Genomic DNA, 18,942 nt, shown 5'->3' on the forward strand with positions numbered 1-18,942 from the left:
CTTGTATGCTTTGCAAAAAAAAAAAACATTTTACACCCCAGGAGCACCTCCACGTTTTGTCTCTTTACAACCTCATACTTCAGTGTACTTCATAGGGATTTTACTTGACGCACCAACACCAAGTATTGGTGAAATGGAAGAAAAGCACACGATGTTCTCGACATGTTTCAAAACCCCAAGCGTTCGTTTTGAGCCCGCTTTACTCTGGTACCTCAAAATAAAATACCATATTAAACGATTTAGCTCAAATGCACAATGCAGTGAAACATGACGGAGGCACCATTATGCTGTAGAGACACTTTTCTTCAGATAAGACGGAAAAGCTGCATAAAGTTAGTGGTTAGAATGGAGTGAGCTAAATATAGGGAAATCCTAAAAGAAAGCCAATCAAAGGGTGAAACTGGGGCAGAGGCTCACCTTTAGCATGAGAACAACCATAAACATGCAGTGAGAACTACAGAGGAGGGGTTCATATGTTGGAATGGCTCAGTAAAAGCCCTGACCTAAATCCAGTTAAATCCACAGCTGTACGCAGATGCACTCTTTCGGCTTTTTGCAAAACAGAATGGGCAGAAATGGAAAGTGTGAGGTGGGGGTGGGGGATTTTTTTCATCTCAGGTAGCTACTTTGATCCATATTATGGGTCATTTTCTGTTATTCCCTATATTGACTATGTTGGTTGGACATGGTTGTTGTCTGAGGAAAGCGTTCTACGGGTAGCTAACCTTCCAATGAAGACATCAAATAATAAAAAGAAACATGTGGAATAAAAATAACAGACAGTTTTCTGGAGGCTCTCCAGCTCTTAAAAGAGCTTCCCACCAGATGGCACGAGCCAGCGGAGGAGCTGATCTGAAAAGAAGCAGACAAGCGTAGCATTGGATAGCATTCACAGTTTGCTTCGCAGTAGGGCGTACTCAACTTGTGAAAGCCTGCTTCCTTTAAAGCTGACAATCTCGCTTCCACACCAGATGTGTGTGTCTTCCACGCCCTGATCATGCCATGTGGCCTCCGAGTTTCCATTCTGCGTTGTAGAAGGGAGGTAAGGACATTTCAGCGCATCAACTTTAACTCCCGATCACATTCCAGGGGGCTGGCACTGCAAATCCCGTTTCCCAAACTGGCGAGTAGGCAGAAGAAGTGATGCGAATAATAATTGCTGTTGTCTCTCTTATCTCTGCTCCAGCATCCTTCTCTTGAGGAGTCCTTTTCTCAGAAGCATTAGTTGGTGGGTAATTGACAGAAAGTTTTGCCGAAAATTGCTGGCGGGGAAATAATTATAATACTGTCGATATCATCCTGTATGCTTAATATGATGCACTGTGGAGTAATGCTTTACTTTCTAAGTTATTGCGCTCATCCACATACTTAACATATCCTCTCAGGATGTGGGGTAAATTGAATTTTCCAGAGCAGGAAGAGATGCAGAGTAAATACCACACATGACTCTGTCGGGTGGGTTCATTCATCATAAACTCTTATCCCCACATGATGAAAATGAGTCATGTTAAAATTAGAAATAAAAGATTTTGAGTGGGTCCTCTGGAAAGGTTTTGGGCTTTATTTTTTAAACATGACGTCCCAGTGGCTTTTAAAGCCCAAAACACATTAGGACAGAGACTGGTCCACCACAAAGATCCAGTCCTCCGGCATAAACAGAGCAATGTGAAGTGCCAGGTGGACTGTGATCAATTATACATTGGGGAAACAAAGCAGCCACTGGCCAAAAGGATGTGCCCAGCACTGAAGAGCAGCACCATCAGGCCCGTATTCTGCGTTTTATACTCATCTGCAGGCCAGCGGTCACTCTTTTAGAGATGAAGATGTTTGCATCCTAGACAAAGAGGAACACTGGTTTGAAAGGGGCGTAAAGGAAGTCATTTTGTGAAAAGAAACCATCTATTGTTAAACAGGGGATGGTGGCCTCTGGTTTCTATTGTCCCTGTCTTACAATAACACTCAGCTCCTGGGAACACCAAGCAGCCATCAGAGCACAAACGGTAACAAGTCTGATGGTCCTCAGACTGAAGACGTCTCTTGGAGAAGAGAAGAAACGTTTCAGCAGTGAACCCGTCCAGAGGACCTACTCAAATTTTTTTTTATTTTCGACCTGGATTATTGACATGCATCAGAACGTTTTCAAATCAGGTTCACTAAAAAGTCAACATCAAAGTAGCTTTGAAACTAGTTAATACGTATGATCATGGCCGCTTTGTTTGAATGGAAAAATAGCTTGAATTCAATTTAAAAGATGTAATTTTTAGGTAAATAGTATGTGATAATAAAATATAAAAATCCCCAGGGAAATATTCAAACTATTATTATTATGTTTGATCTCTTATTTTGTCAGTGCTACAAAGCATCTCTTCTAGCCCAATTCCAGCGGTACCTTTACCCGCTGACAATTGCCTGAAGGATTAGGCTTCTAAAAGCTCATGTTTGATTTACTTTGTATTGTGTTTTTTTTTTCTCCTGTCTCTTATCCCGGAATCACATAAATAATTTATCTCGTCACCTCAGCCAATTTGCACAAAAAAAAAAAAAAAAGAACATTTCACCACTCAATAAATGTTTTACCAGTACATGTAGCCATTAGCTGTATAAATATTCTGTTCCCGCACAGTTTCCCTTGGGTTATTGTTTAGAGCTAATGCTTAGATTGCATGAAAGCTCTGCCCCTTCTACCAACTTAAAGCGTTTATCACTTCTTCAAATGATGTTTGTATTTGAATATCCTGAACGAGAGCAAGAATATAGTTTCTTGAATTTGTTCGGAATATTTTCTAGCAAAATCACCAACTTTGATGTGTTGGGTATGGATTTTAAATGTTTAAAAGTTTTCCTGTTCCTGCTGGAGAAAATATTTCCCCCAGCATGATGCTGGCACCACCATGTTTCAGCGTTTTATGGTGGGGATATTGACACGTTCCCTTCATCCAATATTTTGCTTTAGGCCAGAAACGTTTAGTTTTGATCCCATAGGGCCAGAGTCTGATCTCCCACTGCTTGCTGTGCCCACAACATGTCCAGTAGCTTCTTATTGCAGTCTTTAAGCATCTGACTTTCCAAAAAAAGTTAAAAAACAAAACAACTGGACTTTTTTCCAAAGTTTGAAGACGTTTTGCTTCCCATCCAGAAAACTTTTTTGGAATGATCATGACCTGGATGACTGAGAATCTAAGAAACATCTGACGTTCTTCTTGCCAGTCTCCTATAGCAAACAGATTGGTGGAGAATCTACTAGATGTTCTGTTGACAGGATTTCCCACCCAAGCCATGAATCCAGAGTAACAATGGACCTTTTGGCTGCATCTGTAATGAACCAAACTGGAGACCCAAAACTTATCAAGACCAGGAGTGGGTTTAAACACGTTTATTTTCAAAGGTAAACTGGTGGGAGACAGGAAACCACTGGAGGCTCGTGCAGGAACCACAGAAGACGAACAGGTTAGCAGCTGCAGAAGAGTCAAGGAGTGTTCAGAAAAAGATTCAGAAATAAAGCTGCTAACCTTCTCAGAGTCCAGACAGGGCACTTGGTTCTGATGTGACTCCTCAGACCCATAGAGAAGCCAGTGGGCAGCGTTAGCGTCAGAGATGTGATCACTAAAGGTTTCAGCTAGTAACAAAGGTGTGCTGTCTTGAAAAGCTGAGGCAGCATTAGGCAGTTTGGCAGAGGCTTGATCGGGGTCCTGAGAACAGGCTTGGGCCATGCACAAATGACCGGAGATGGACATGAACGTCCAGGGATTAGACAAGGCTCATAGGTGAGGAAATCATGGGGCGGCAGTGTTTCAAGCAGTTCAATTTGTCTTGTAACTGGTGGATTGCTGGTTCAAAGCCCAGCATCCCGCCACTTACCGGTCAAGTTGATGTGTCGTCGGGCAAGACACCCCCGCCGCTTTGCCTGCTGCTGGTGGTCAGAAGGTCTGGAGGCACCGAATGTATGGCAGCCCCGCTTTTGACAGTCTGCCCCAGGGCAGCTTACCACCATCAGTGTGTGAATGACTGATTGCAATATGAGGCACTTTGGGGTCCTCGGTCTTGACAAAGTGCCATTCAAGCGCAGGCCATTCACCATACAGACACAGGGTAAGGAAATCCAGTAAAAGTGGTCAAGGCTATAAGAAGGCAATCAGTCAAGGGAACTCTGGACATCTACTGGCTATGGATTTTAATAATCTGGTACCAGCTTGCTGTCTACAGCTGGCTAATTCAGCACAGGCTACAGGTGTGCACTATGAGCTTGATTGCAATGGAGCAGGGAGAGGTGCAGAGCATGACAGCGTCTCTGATTCATGTCCACATTTCCCATCACTGTTGGTTTAGATGGAAGGACCATGGTTTGGTAGTTGTGCTCCGCTCCTTTCATCTTTAAATGATAAATTGAACATTGCTCTGTTGTATTTAAGGCGTTGCAATATTGTTTTATAATCAAACTGTAAATATTTTTTTTCCCAAAACTTTAGCCCTTTGAACTTCATGAAAGGTTTGTTTATTAAGGCCTTCACAGAACTGCTGTTTTATTATGGAAATTAAATTGCAACCACATGGACCGGGTTGACTAATTATGCCTCCGAATGCAGTTGGTTGCACAAGAGTTATTCAGCGGTATCCAGATTAAACGAAGCTAATTACAACTGCACGCCTCTTTGATTTTATTTGTGAAAGTAGAAAACAATGTATGGATTACCTTCTGCATCACAATGTTGCTCTACTTTTTGATCTGTCATTTAAATCCTGCTAAAATACATCGAAGTTTGTGGGTGTAACGTTCACACACTGAAAGGAGTGTGAACAGTTTTGAAAAGCATTTCTAGAGACGTTATTCCACCATTTTAGAAAAAGTTTTCCAACTGTTACTTCAGAAAGCTTTTTTGTAAAAAAAAAAAAAAAGGAAAAAAAAGTCTTCTTTGTCATTATGATTGTTGTTTGAACACCAAACAAGTTTCTGAGCCCCTGCCGACTTTGAGTTAGGGTCAGATGTGATTTTCTGACTCCGGGAAATGGTTAACCTGCAGACTCCCAGTGCTTTGCTTTAACAGCAGGCTTTACACTTCTGAGCAGTGCTGCTTCACTGATAAATACAGCTGTTTTTGTCACCATGTAGTCTGACTCAGCAATTCAACTGTGACAACCCTGCAGGTAATCCTAAAGCAGAAATCGGTGTTTGTCTAGTAAAACCGCACGTATGTCTTCCTGCAACTTTCTCAAACTAAACATCCTATCAGAAAAGTGTCCACCTTTTCTGTCTTGTTACAACAGTTTGCAATGAGAGTCCACCACATTAGACAATAATATCACTGCTCCCCTTTCATTACTGCAACAATCATGTTAGTTAAGCATTTGGCATCAACCTTACTAACACACACACACACACACACACACACACACACACACACACACACACATATATATATATATATATATATATATATATATATATATATATATATATATATATATATATATATATGTATATGTGTGTGTGTATGTATGTATGTATGTATATATATATATTTATGTATGTATGTATATATATATATAGGGAGATCTTTGCAGGCTTTATAGCATACATACATACATACAAAACAACACCGTAGGATGTTACCTGTTTTGTCTTGCAACTTATTCAAACCTTCAATATTTTGTGAATGCTTTGCTGATCACTGTATACGTAAATAAGAAATATCTTGAACTTTTTTTTTGCACAATTAGCCCCGTGTTCAGCTGATATTTATTAAGAAACAATAGCCACTTTTCCAAAGCAACATTGACCTCTTGTATCTCAACCACCCACACCAGCATCTTGAGGCAAATTTGAACGCTCACATGATAAACTCCTCTGAGCCTTTTTGGTTAACTGACCGGAGAGTTGATTATTTGAACCCTGCCGCCCAGCAGAAAGGTTTAGGGGGGTATTTATGAAAGATGCGAGAAGTTCAGCTAAGGTTTTGATGATTTAAGGTCTGCGACCTCTGTTGACATCTGCTCCTAATAAAAACAGAGATTTGGCTCAGGGGCTCTTTGTTGGCAGCTCCATTATGAGCCTGTTTGTGTCCTGAAGCACCTGCTTTCTCTTCTGGTCTCTGCGGTGCTGTTCGCCACAAGTGAGCTCCAGCACTTTAGACAGCTACAAGTAAATATTGAGACGGTGTAACTGTCTGAAAACGTGGGAGTATGTTAACAAGGCAAAACTGCAGAAGAAAAGAAAAAGTCTCCTCTCAGCTGGTATATGTGAGTATTTCTCAGGCACAAACTTGCCTATGATCCATTTTTAACTGAAGAAGAAACTTTTACCTCACATTTTAGGTTCATTTTATTTGCAGATACACAAAGAGCTGGTTAACAGCTAGTCTGAAACTTAAAAATCTGATCTTTTTCCAATCAAAGGACACACCATTCCTGAGCAATACCAGGTTGAGATGACCGGTCTTCTGTGTTGAAGCTGTTACAGAAGGAAGAAAGCTCAAAGTCATATATCGCCAGCATCTGTGAGGTGTTAAAAAACAAGTCTGAAGAGCCAGAAAAGCTGTCGGAAGCTACATAAAAAGGATCTTTTTTTTTTTTTTTTTTTTGGGTGGTGGGGAGGGGGGTTAGCGACAGGATGTCGGCTGTTTATTCAGGCTGCTTCAACAGATACAACTTTAGTAGGGTTGGACAGTTCACTGCTTTGTCCTTTTAAATTTTTGCAGTTAGACTATTTCGTCCCTGACTTTCAGATTTGACTTCAGTTCCCACTCACATTGGGGATGTTTTGGTGAACTGGCAAATCGGTGAATTAACCTGCAGCAAACTTCACCATATAATATGAATGCTGAATGCCTTACATCAAAGTTGCTGATTTATTCTTTCAAGTTTTTATCCTCCCTTATTATTATATACTGGATTGGAAATTCCCCAGTAAGGAAAAAGCTAATGGCTTTCCTAAAATGTCACAATTCCAACTATCTTCCTTTATCCAGGCTAAGGAATGGCAAATGTGACTCAAAAGAAATACTCTGGCAGGGTTGCGTAGGTTTTTTTGTCAAGTTTTATCTATTTAATTTAGTTTTCTTGAGCCTGGTGTCTAGCGGAAAAAAAAAAAAAAACATCCAGCCTGCTTCATGTATGCTTGGCTTGTCAGCCACCTGGATGCAGATTGTGTTGCGAGTTGATGTGGAATTGGACAGATGAGAGAACAGGTGTCTCATCTTGAATGTAAAAATTGAATGGAGAAACTAAAAAAAAAATATAATAGAGGCACAGGCCAAGAGGAACTGGAGAACATGTGATTAAAAACCTAAACAATGAAGCCAACAATATCAGGTGAGGCACGTAAGGACAGGCATGGCTGTACATGGAAGGGACTGATGGAGGATGAGTGAAGGAAACTGACTGACATATTCCTACTAGTGAGGTGATTAGTGACATAAGAACCAGGTGAGTCCAATTATCAGAATGCAGAGCAGCAGGATGGAGGAGGAGGACCAAAGGAGCTAAGGTAAATTACCACAGAAAATAATACACAGGATGCCAGAGCAGCTTACTGAACCAAAAGCTAGAGACCAAAGGCCTTTACACGCTCCATGTAAAAACAGAGCAACTGTGTTTTAACCCCCTGTGCTGCAGAAATAAAACATCATTCTGTCATTGCAGCTTGTTCTTGACACACATTCTGGGCAAAATCTTTTTATTTGGAGTTGGCCATCAAACATTGTGTGATTGATCTGAAACTTAAAGTGGGCATGGCTTCTGCACTCTCAAATGGAGCCAAGTGGGGGGTCTATGGAGACTTCTTTTGAGGTAAGAAATGTCACAGCCAGAGCAAACCTTGTTTGTGTTATTGCTTCCGCCACTTAAATACAATTTTCTCGTCCTCTTGTGTGGTTGTGGAGTTTGCACAGGGCTTCGCAAGGAGAAGTACAGTATATGCAAATCAGATCTGCCTTTTTTCAACAACTCCAGGCAGGAGAGGAACCTATAGATAAAGGGCATTCGTAATAGAAAACTATAACCACGAGATTTGACCTTACTTTTACTACTATTTAGCCGTTTTGAGAAGTCTGCTTAACACTGTGCAGTACCTTTCCGCTTTGTGTTTGTTTAACCATGAAAAGATTTGCAAAAACAAAAATTCTTTCAGACTCTACCCTGTTGCTCTTCCTATTTGTTGAGAGCCACTTTCACCATATAGCTGCAAAAATAGGAACATGATGACTGTTACAAACCAGTTATAAACCAGGTATAGAAATTATGTGTTTGCACATCTCCAGCAACAAGTCACAATTTAATCGTTACTGCCTTTTTTAGACTAATAGTCACTTCTGATGTCTGAGTACTCGCTAAGAATAGCAACAGTCTCTAAATTAGCAACACTGCACAAAAAATATTTACAGTTAGTAATGCTAAGCGCACCAATCATGCTAACTGCAAATAAAATATACTAAAGGCAGCTAAAAAGGTCAGCTTAGTAATCTTTTGTTTGTTTGTTTTAAGTGAGTAAAGCCCTCGTTATAGAGACTTGTTACTAATGTAATTAGTCATTGACCGCTGGCTTGGAGGATGGAATGAAATGTTTTAGATGGTGCTAATCACATTTCCTAAAAGGAAAACTGAATTGCAGGTAAAAGCTTTACAAAAACAAATGTATCCACAAGCCTTTTTTGAGTACACCTCACATAACTAACCTGTCTTATCTCAGTTAATGCGACCATCTGAATCAGAATCAGAATCTGAAATTACTTTATTAATCCCCATAGGGTCATTCAACTTAGCGACGAAGTTCCAGAATTAAGGCAAAAACAATATAAAAGTATAACAGAAAATTATTAAAACAGAACTAAATTAAAGCTAGACTAAAGAAATGACAAAAATTAACATCTATAGCAATTTAGGTGATCGTTATGTTCATCCAATTTGCTGCTAATTCACACAGTATACAAAGAGAAATAGTCTCTCACAGTCACACAGTGACATTATTACAACTTGTCGGTCAGAGGTAGGAAGTGATTTCCGCTGTCTTTCAGTTGTATAGCATGGGTGTCTGAACCGTTTATCGAACATGTTCCTATGGCTGATCAGCTCGTCATGTAGAGGGTGGGAACAACAGTCTGGACAGACAAGATTGTCTTTATTTTGGACAGTGTCTTCCTCTTCAATGCCACTGACCTCATGGCTCAAAGTTCTTGTCCTTTGTTAATGAGGGTTTGTTAGAACAAATCAAACATCTGATATGGATGTAGATAGTTTGCAAATCTCATCTATAAGAAACCAGACATTGAATTTGCAAGTAATGCAAAAAAAAATAATAATAACTTGAACACTGTTGGCTTATTTACTGTATATTTAAGATTATTTATTTAATGTTTGATCTTAAACGGCTCAGATTCTGGCATGTTTTGAAGATCCAAAAACAGCAGTCTTTTCACTACCTTTGTCTCCAGGTAAATCAAAAGGTAATCCTCCTCAAACATGGTTTGTTGTTAATTAAGTACATGTAAAAACTTTTAAAATGCTGTACTAAACGTTTACTGTGAAAAGTCACATAAGATAAGAGGGTTTAACTACAATAAACGTTTTGTGTGGGTTTTAAACAATTCAAATTCATTACTGGATTCAAAAAAGCTTCTCTATATATTTTTTTTTCTGATACCTTTCAGTAAATATTTTAAAAAGCGCAGATGATTGCTGCTACTGTGTTAGGTGGAAAGTGATGTCAGAGAGATGAAACTCTCACACAGAAATTAGTAGTAAAGGGTGACAAAGCTGGCATCTTACATTAACAACAAGAAATGACTAATCTAGCCTTGTTATTAGGTGTTAAAAGGTCGCTGTCAGCATTTGGACCAGCAGAGGCTCAAAGTCTAATGTAGAAGCAGGTCAATAAATTACGTTTGCAGTGGCTTTATTTAAGAACTTGCACCAAGCCCCTCTCTGACCGACAACAATGTCTGCCTTTTATAGCGGTGTACCCTGAACGTCTTGCTGAAAGGACCCGATGAAGGGGATGATCAGAAAACAAGAAATAAACAATACTTACGCAAAGCTAACATCCAACACAATAAATGAAACCTAACAAATATTGACATAAATACAGATCATTTCAACTAAACAAATCTAAAGTCAATCAAAAGAATAGTTCAGATTGAACAGAATTCCTTAAAGCTCTACCGTCCTTCCAAATGGTTTGCTCCCAGAGCTTTTCAGCAGCACCTGCAGCTGGTTTCTCCCTTCTGCTGCCACACCCTGCTGAGGAGCCAAACCAGGAAGAGGTGAGTGCTTTTAACTAAACAAGTGTGTTGTTAAATCAAGAAATCAAACAAGAAGAAATTGAAGGAAACACAAATAGACATTTATATCTACACTCCCTTTACGCAGAACGTATGGCAATTCCCCCTGCCTCTCCAGAAGGTATATTTAAATGTCTGAACAAAAATACAATAAAAATAAAACAACTCACTGCTTCGTCTCTAACTTAATCAATAATCTCATTTCCTGACCTAATGGCACCTATCTCCATTACGGTCCCCGTAGGTTGTGTCACTCTTCCCGAGTCTAACTAATTGAGACTATTTCTACAGCACAAAGCGGATGGGAAACACAACCTCCCTGCAGTTCCATTAAGTCAAGGCTTTCTGAAGAGGTGCACGCTTACGGCACATACGTATTCACCATCTATCGAGCCACTATACGCACAGACTGAATTCCTGAAGGCAGCTCTCTCTGTCTCTCCCACAGTGGCACAAACACACAAATAATGATGAGATAAGCATCGCTTACCAAAATCCCACCTCTCCACGGGTGCAACCTGTGCAGGGTATCTGATGGTGGTGGGGGGCGGTGCACTCCACTTCATGCCTGACTGACCTTGTATAGTGCAGCAAGGGCAGAGCAGCCAGGCAGCAAAGCGTCAGATATTACCACCGTGGAACCAGGAGGAGGGGGACCATCTCACTGACGAGCCAGTCGAGCTTATGAGCGTGTTCTTCGCAGCCAGTGCAGCTGCTCTCGCCGCACAGAGATTCATCAACTTTCAAGACCTCAGTCTTTGCGACATGTAAGAATCTGCAGCGTCCACTGCAGCACAAAGCTCTACATTTATTTCCTCGTTAACAAGCACGGAGCGTGCTGTGGTGTGGCAATTTCATCCTATATGGATTCTATAGTTGTACTATCACAAAGTGAAGGGTTTAAATTTTTTAGGAGAATCCAGCTGTATCCTACAGATGCTAAGAGAGAATAGATCAGAGCAATATAGACCAACACAGATAATATCCGAGGTACCGCAGAAAAATATCAGCACTCAGTTTCGGCATACTGTTTTTCTATAGGTGTCAGATAAGAGGAAAGTGTATTAGAGTGCCATAGCAGGCTCTCCCTACACCGATAAGTTTCCAGGGGTCTATTGATTCTATCTTAGCATAGTTTTACAGACATAAAGGTATTTTTTTTTGTGCAATGCCTTGGAAAAATATAAATAGCTGTTTAACTTTTTCTGATTTTTTTTTTTCATGTTACAACCACAAACATGACTGTATTTTTATTTGGAAATTGTGCGATAAACCAACACACAACCTTTTGCTGCAATTACACCCAGGAAATGGTTTTCCTTCCAAAGCGGCTCAGGCTTTGATGGTGAGTTCATGTCGGCATGTCAAGTCCTGCCACAGATTCACATTTGGATTCAAGGGGAGCTCCGGCTGTATGTGTAGGATTGTTGCCCTGCTGGAAGATGAACCCCTGCACAGGTTGTATGTCTTTAGCAACATTTAATTTTTTTTTTTTTTTTTAGGGACTGGCCCGTATATGACTTTATCAGTCTTTCTATCTACTCTGAGCAGCTTCTCCACCGATACTGAAAAAAGCCATAGTATGAAACTGTCATTGTGTTTTACAGTTGGATTGCAGTATTACGGGTGATGTGCAGTAGCCAAAACTTTCATCTGATCAGTGCACATCCTTCTATGTATTTGCCATGTCCCCTATGTGCCTTATGACAAACTTTAAATTGGACTTCTTGTGTGTGTGTGTGTGTGTGTGTGTGTGTGTGTTTTTTCATCTGCAATTACGCACATTTTATGAGATAGACCATGTTGCCCTTCTCTATTAAATGATAATTAATAAGACACATCCCACATTATTACATATAGGCTCGAGGTTCTGACCTGATAAAATATGAAAAGGCTCAGTGTTATGAATACAGGCTCCTTGATTCTGTTTGAGAAACGTCCTTTTATGTAAGACAAACAAAACAAGCTACAAGCTTTTACCATCTCTTTTCAGCTAACTTTAGCCTCCGAAACTTACCCTGCAGATTCTAGTCTTTTGGCTTTTAAGAAATTAATTTTTATCATCTTCACTGCTACTTCGTCTCCGATCCCAAAGATGTCTACAAAACTTCTTTTGAAACAAGCCAGTCATTTATGACTGTGAAATAAATACTTTTGTTTTGATTGTTTGTTTTTTCAGTCAGTTGAAATGAGCAGTGAGTTTTGCACATTTTGCCATGGAGGTAATGAACTGATGGTCCAAGCTGTTAAATTTCAAGGTAGCAAAGGAGGGTAAATCTAGACCATTAAAACAACAAGCTTTAATCATCGGATAAAATGGTACACTCATTACGTCGCCATCCTGTTACAATGGCTCAAAATTGGCTATTAATCTATTATACTATCCCACATGGGGAAGCATACTGTCAGTGTGTACATACAGTATAGTGTGAGAAGTGTATAATGCACTGCTCTCAAAGTCCAGTCCTCGAAGGCCTAAAACCTTTAGGTCCGACTCTGCTTTAACAGGAAGCCGGAGTACCCGGAGAGAACCCACGCATGCACAGGGAGAACATGCAAGCTTTATGCAGAAAGACCCCAGGCCAGGATTTAAACCCAGGACCTTCTTGCTGTGAGTGCAGTGCTACCCATTGCTAATGTGCAACCTATTATTATTATTATTATTATTATTATTATTATTATTATTATTATTGTTGTTGTTATTATGTTGTTGCTTGAGACCACAGAGCTCTTGCTTTTCCAAGCAGAGCTCTTGCACCAGTTTGAAAATTGGCCTTCATAGCCTAAAAAACTGTGGGAAGACTCGAGATTGTGATATCAGTGCCTAGTAAATATAGAAACAGCTTCAGATTCCCAGCGTGTTTGGTTAATATTATCATTAATGAAAGCTGACAGCCTATTAAGTTTGCTGTTAACTAATCAAGTAAGCAAGCAAGTAGGACAAGAAATGATTAATAAAGTACTCCCAGCAACTAACGGCTCTGTAATTAAACTCTACGTAACCTCAGGCTTCTGTGGAATGCTGAAAGTTGTTTACTTGTTAATCCCATCATGTTAATTTCTGCAGACTCCAAAACATTATTTTGACAGCTTGTGTTTTTACAAATCATAATAATTTATCATGCTAAGAAACTATCTGAGTTGTAAGGGGTAAAAAACAAGATTCTGACAGGGTCATAAATGTGATTTTATCCTGGGATAAAGCATAAACTTTATGTTTACTGTAGTCAAGCTCCCACTGGCCTGAACCTCAAACTTTATATCTCTGATCATATCATTTTTAATAATAAATCTGGTGGTTTTTCCATTTTTGAATCCCATCTTCCAGCTGCACTAAATCACTGATTTGCCTTTCTTGATCATCTTAATCAGCAATGCTTCTTCCAGAGCTTCAGGAAAAAAGCACTGGAGCTACTTAAAAAACTGAACTAGCTAGCACCTGTCGCTGAAATTATGCTTTTAGCTGCATCTTTTGGTGAGAAATAGGATTCTTGAGACTAAATTAGCCTGTTTTGAACACTAACATACTGATAAATTACATGACAGTGGAAAAAGAAACAGGACCCTTCTCTGCCTAAAACAAATTAATGCACCTATTACTGTTGTAGAGTCTGAAAGGAAACATTATTTATCCTCTTGTCAGGTTTTATATTAGCAGCTTAAAATAATGTAAGTTTTCTTTGCTTAAAAATACAGAGGTAATCTTCTTTTTCACCTGTTAGGAACTATGGATGCAGCAATACTTCATTCAGACCCAGTCTATACCTGCCAGAGCCAAACTGCCAGAGACTGGATGCAAAGAGAAGAGAAACAGTGAGTACAGATGTCTAAAATCCTATTATAGAAAACTAAAAGTGCGGAAAGCCTGAGTTCTTTTAAATCAAGATTAAAAACACATCTGTTTAAAATTGCCTTTGACTGTTCTAGTTAAACAGTTTTACTGTTTTTAATGTTCTTTTTTGTTACTACATTCTATCCCTACTTGCTTTTATTCTATTTTCTATCTACATTTTATTATTTTGCTATATCTTAATCATGTAAAGCACTTTGTATTGTCTTGTACTGAATTGTGCTATATAAATAAATTTGCCTTGCCTTGCCTTGCCTATTAATCATGTATTAATAAGCTTTAACTTGCAGACATTGTTGGTGATTCACACATGGACATTGAAGTATACAACAATCAGAGGGTGAAGGGGTTTCAGTGGTCAAGAAAACTCAAAGGGACGTTAAATTTTTCAAACATCTGAATACAGCTGTTCAAATCACTAGAAGGAAATTGCAGAACTATTGAAGTAAATTTGAAGCTAATACGTCAAACCTGCAGTGCAATATTTTTTGTTTATATGGGGTATGGTAATTTCTATAGCAGCATTCATAAACAAGGTAATTCTGCTTTTCAGGAAAATTGAAAGAGCAGGGTGGGAAAAAAAATCACCTGATGCATCAAAAACATGAGTTTTCATCATCAAAAATCATCAATCACATTAAAAGAAACAGATGTTGAAATTAATACATTTAAACAATATTTCTGCACATCTTTTGTAACTCTGTCGCGTGAGCAGGCAGCCTGTTCCTGCATCACCCAACTCAGCCCTGATTGTTTTTTCTTTTTATCTTGTTTTACATATGGGGTGTGTTTGAGTTTTTATTGTCTACCTTTTGCACATTATGGAGCTGAACATTTTATGAACAACTTTGTTTTTGTTTTCTTTTTGAGGCATGAGTGTTTGGAGACGTGCTTCTATTGATTACAACATCAGAGCTCTTGGTAGCTCTGCTGTGCCGCCTTTCACCAAGCGGCCTATATTCCCTTCATGCGAAGACGGAGGAAGTGCAGGACACGCGGCGGCATCAGACGGCACAATCAAGAATCTTTATTGTCATTATGCAGCCATAATGTGAGACAATCGGAGGAGAAGGCCACGTCAGAAACTTGAGACTGGACTCTGACTCGAGGCGAAAGACTTCAGACTTAGACTTGGGAAAAAAGGGCTTACGCACATCTATGACTATAAGATGGGAAAGGCTAAGCTGCACATGCTAGGCAATTAAATAATGAACTTAATAACATTAATTTAGCTTTAGCAGGGTGAACTGAGCAACTGGCACAACTCTGCCTGCTTGTTTGGTCATAACAGTCCAAATGCTGTCAGAACATATAAAAATTACACGTAACAACAAGATGGCATCATTTCACATTGGTGTTTTTGCCCTTCATTGTATTTTACACATATGATTATTTTACACATGCATATTATAGACTGATTTAAATAAAACATTGTCAGAATAAGATAAGATAGACTGTATTGATCTCACAGTGGAGAAATTTACGTGCATAAAGTAGATGGCTAGAAGAATTCACGTATCTAGTTTACTATCTAGATGTCTAACCATTAGCATAAATTATTGAATTGGGTCAAGTTCATTTCAAGATGTTTTGTTTTCAGATGTTGGACAATGAGACCTGATTATAACAATTATAGTTATTATAAGACAGAAAACTGAGCTATGTAACAGAGATATCAGTCTTGGATACTTTCCTCATTTCCTGGAATTCCACTCCATTTCTAAAGGAATCACCACAAGTGTTGACCTATTACTTCTAATTGGTGTGTTGCTCAAAGGATGTACCTGCTTGAATAACATACGATCTCCAGATGACACAATGGGATCTATGATTGCTTTTATTCTTGAGCTCACAGCAATCACCAGAAGGTGAATTGTGTCCCAAGATTGAATATCTACTTTGAATCTTTAGCTCTTCAGGCTTTGAAAGATAAATATATGGTGTTATTTCCTTGCATCATTGTCGCAAGATGTTGACTATTTAATTGGAAATGTAATTTTGCTTACCTTCACTGTTACCTCATGATTAAGAATGATGACAGCAAAATGTTTATATGTCAAAAGCACATTTTAAATGGCCTCTCGAATGATACTAGGCTATTGATTGAGACCGAGAAAGATTTTCTGCGTCTGCTATCTGTTGTAATAGTCTTCTGGATGACTATTAGACTGAAAAGGCCATTTTTTCCGTATCTGAATTGCCGAAAATAAATCCTGTTCTACACAGACAGACCGAAAATATAATTACTATCTAATGAAGAATAGTCTGTCAATTACCAGCTCTTTGAATAGTGCTAAGTATTGTAATGCTGCTCAGTGACAGACGAGTAAATGTTGGTCAGAGTATGTGTCTGTTGGTGTCAGAGAGAATAACACCTTTCATCTCCTAAAAAGTTTCCAATGACAGTGTGCCAGTGTGCCATCTGTACAGCTGCTGATTGCAGCAGTCTAAAGAACAGAAGGTTAAAGTGGAGCTGCGCCACGTCCAACCTTCCAGCTCCATAAATAGACTGGCTGATGTTCACTCACTGGAAGTCGTTCACTTATTTTCCACCCCCTAATCCCAAAATGAATAAGTCCTTAAAAGACAAAAATGATGCATGCAGATTTTTTTAATTTTATTTATTTTTTTATCTGAAATTCTTTACTTGTTCCAGTAGAGCATTATTTGCGTAATGGAGCATCATCTGACTGGAAGCTCTCACAGTTATAACCCTGGATTAGCTTTTGTCTACAGACTAAATCTGAGCACCATGCAACGTGCCTGAAATTATAATGATTCAATGAGAGAATTTGTTCTTTTATGACCTCATCAGATGCACAATCTGTTGTCGGTCTTGTGCAGCTCCGGTCTCTGGGTGTGCACACAACTGAAGTAAGGCAAGGCAAGTCAAGGCAAATTTATTTGTATAGCAGATTTCAGTACAGAGACAATGCAAAGTGCTTTACATGATTAAAATACAGAGGGGAAAAAAACAGAATAAAAGCAAGTAGGAATAAAATGTAGAAACAAAATAAAACACGGAAAAACAGAAACTAAAAGCAAACATTAAAAACAGCTGGACTACAAAGTTGAACTAATGATGTTTCAGTAAAACAGTTCAACTAGAACAGTCGAAGGCAATCCTAAACAAATGTGTTTTTAATCTTGATTTAAAAGAACTCAGGCTTTCAGCACTTTTACAGTTTTCTGGAAGTTTGTTCCAGATAAACGGAGCATAGGAACTAAATGCTGCTTCTCCTTGTTTAGTTCTGGTTCTAGGTATGCAGAGCAGGCTGGAGCCAGAAGACCTGAGTGGTCTGGAGGGTTTATACACCGATAACAAGTCTGTGATGTATTTAGGTGCTAAGCCATTTAGGGATTTATAGACTAACAGAAGTATTTTAAAGTCTATTCTCTGAGATACAGGGAGCCAGTGTAAGGACTTTAGAACTGGGGTGATGTGCTCTACTTTCTTAGTCTTAGTGAGGATGCGGGCAGCAGCGTTCTGGATCAGCTGCAGCTGTCTGATCCACTTTTTAGGCAGAACTGTGAAAACGCAATTGCAGTGATAAATTTTACTAAACATAAACGCATGGATAAATTTTTCCATGCGGAGACATTAGTCCTTTAATCCTGGAAATGTTCCTCAGGTGATAGAAGGCTGACCTTGTCACTGTCTGTAAATGCTTTTGGAGGTTCAGGTCTGAGTCCATCACTACTCCCAGATTTCGGGCCTGATCAGTGGTTTCTAGCTGAAGTGACTGAAGCTGTGCGCTAACAATTTTCTTTTGAACGTGTTTATTTTGAATTAAATAAAACATTTCAAAGGTATAATAATTTCTCTCATTTTGCCTAATTACATGTAACCCTGCAGGTCATCCCTGGAATTCTGATGCATAGAATAAAATATCTAAATCTAAACTGTCACAGGGGGTAAACACAATAAAAACATGCTTTATCTGCAGCATTGCTCATTAAAATGGTACATTACTGATTTATTAAAACTAAATACAATAGGTACACTTAATGACATTATATAAGCCATTAGGTATTATGGTTGGCAAGTACTTTTACTTTTAATACTTAAGTAGTTTTAAAAGCTTGTACTTTCTTACTTTTACTTAAGTAAAATAATAATGTGGTACTTTGACTTTTACTTGAGTAAATTTTTGTCTGTGTATTTGTACTTTTACTTAAGTACATTGTATGAGTACTTTCTCCACCACTGCTGGGATGTAAAGTTACCTACTGACACAAAAAAGTGCACAGCCTGAACCGTGGGATAATACAGTCTGGTAAGTAGGTTCTCCTTGGCTATTGGCTGGGCTGGGCTGCTGGCATCCTCATATTCTTCTATGGATGATACACTTATGATGAGTCTAGTATCACACATGATACTAGACTTGAATGCTGGCTCCAAGTTTATCTACTAGGTTGTAGCTCTCTATCACTTAGAAGTACTCCTTCAGTAAAGTACCGTAGTGCTCCTGTGCTCCTTTTGCGCGTCTGCTCAGTCTTTTCAAACCCCCAGTCGGTCGTGGCAGAAGGCTGTTCATATTGAACCTGGTTCTGCTGGAGGTTTCTTCCTGTTAAAGGGGAGTTTTCTTCTCCACTGTTGCTACATGCATGCTCGGTATGAGGTGTTGCTGCAAAGTCAACAACATAATACAGGCTTCAATGACTCAACGCAATCTGCTGGGTTTCCTTACATAGAAAACTTTTGGCCAAATCTGTCTGTATGATTTGACTCTGTAAAGTGCCTTGAGATGACATCTGTCATAAAGCTATATAAAAATAAACTGATTTGGTTTGATTTAATGTTGACCATACTGCATAATGTAG

Source organism: Fundulus heteroclitus, chromosome 20 (assembly GCF_011125445.2).
Source record: "Fundulus heteroclitus isolate FHET01 chromosome 20, MU-UCD_Fhet_4.1, whole genome shotgun sequence".
NCBI lineage: Eukaryota > Metazoa > Chordata > Actinopteri > Cyprinodontiformes > Fundulidae > Fundulus > Fundulus heteroclitus.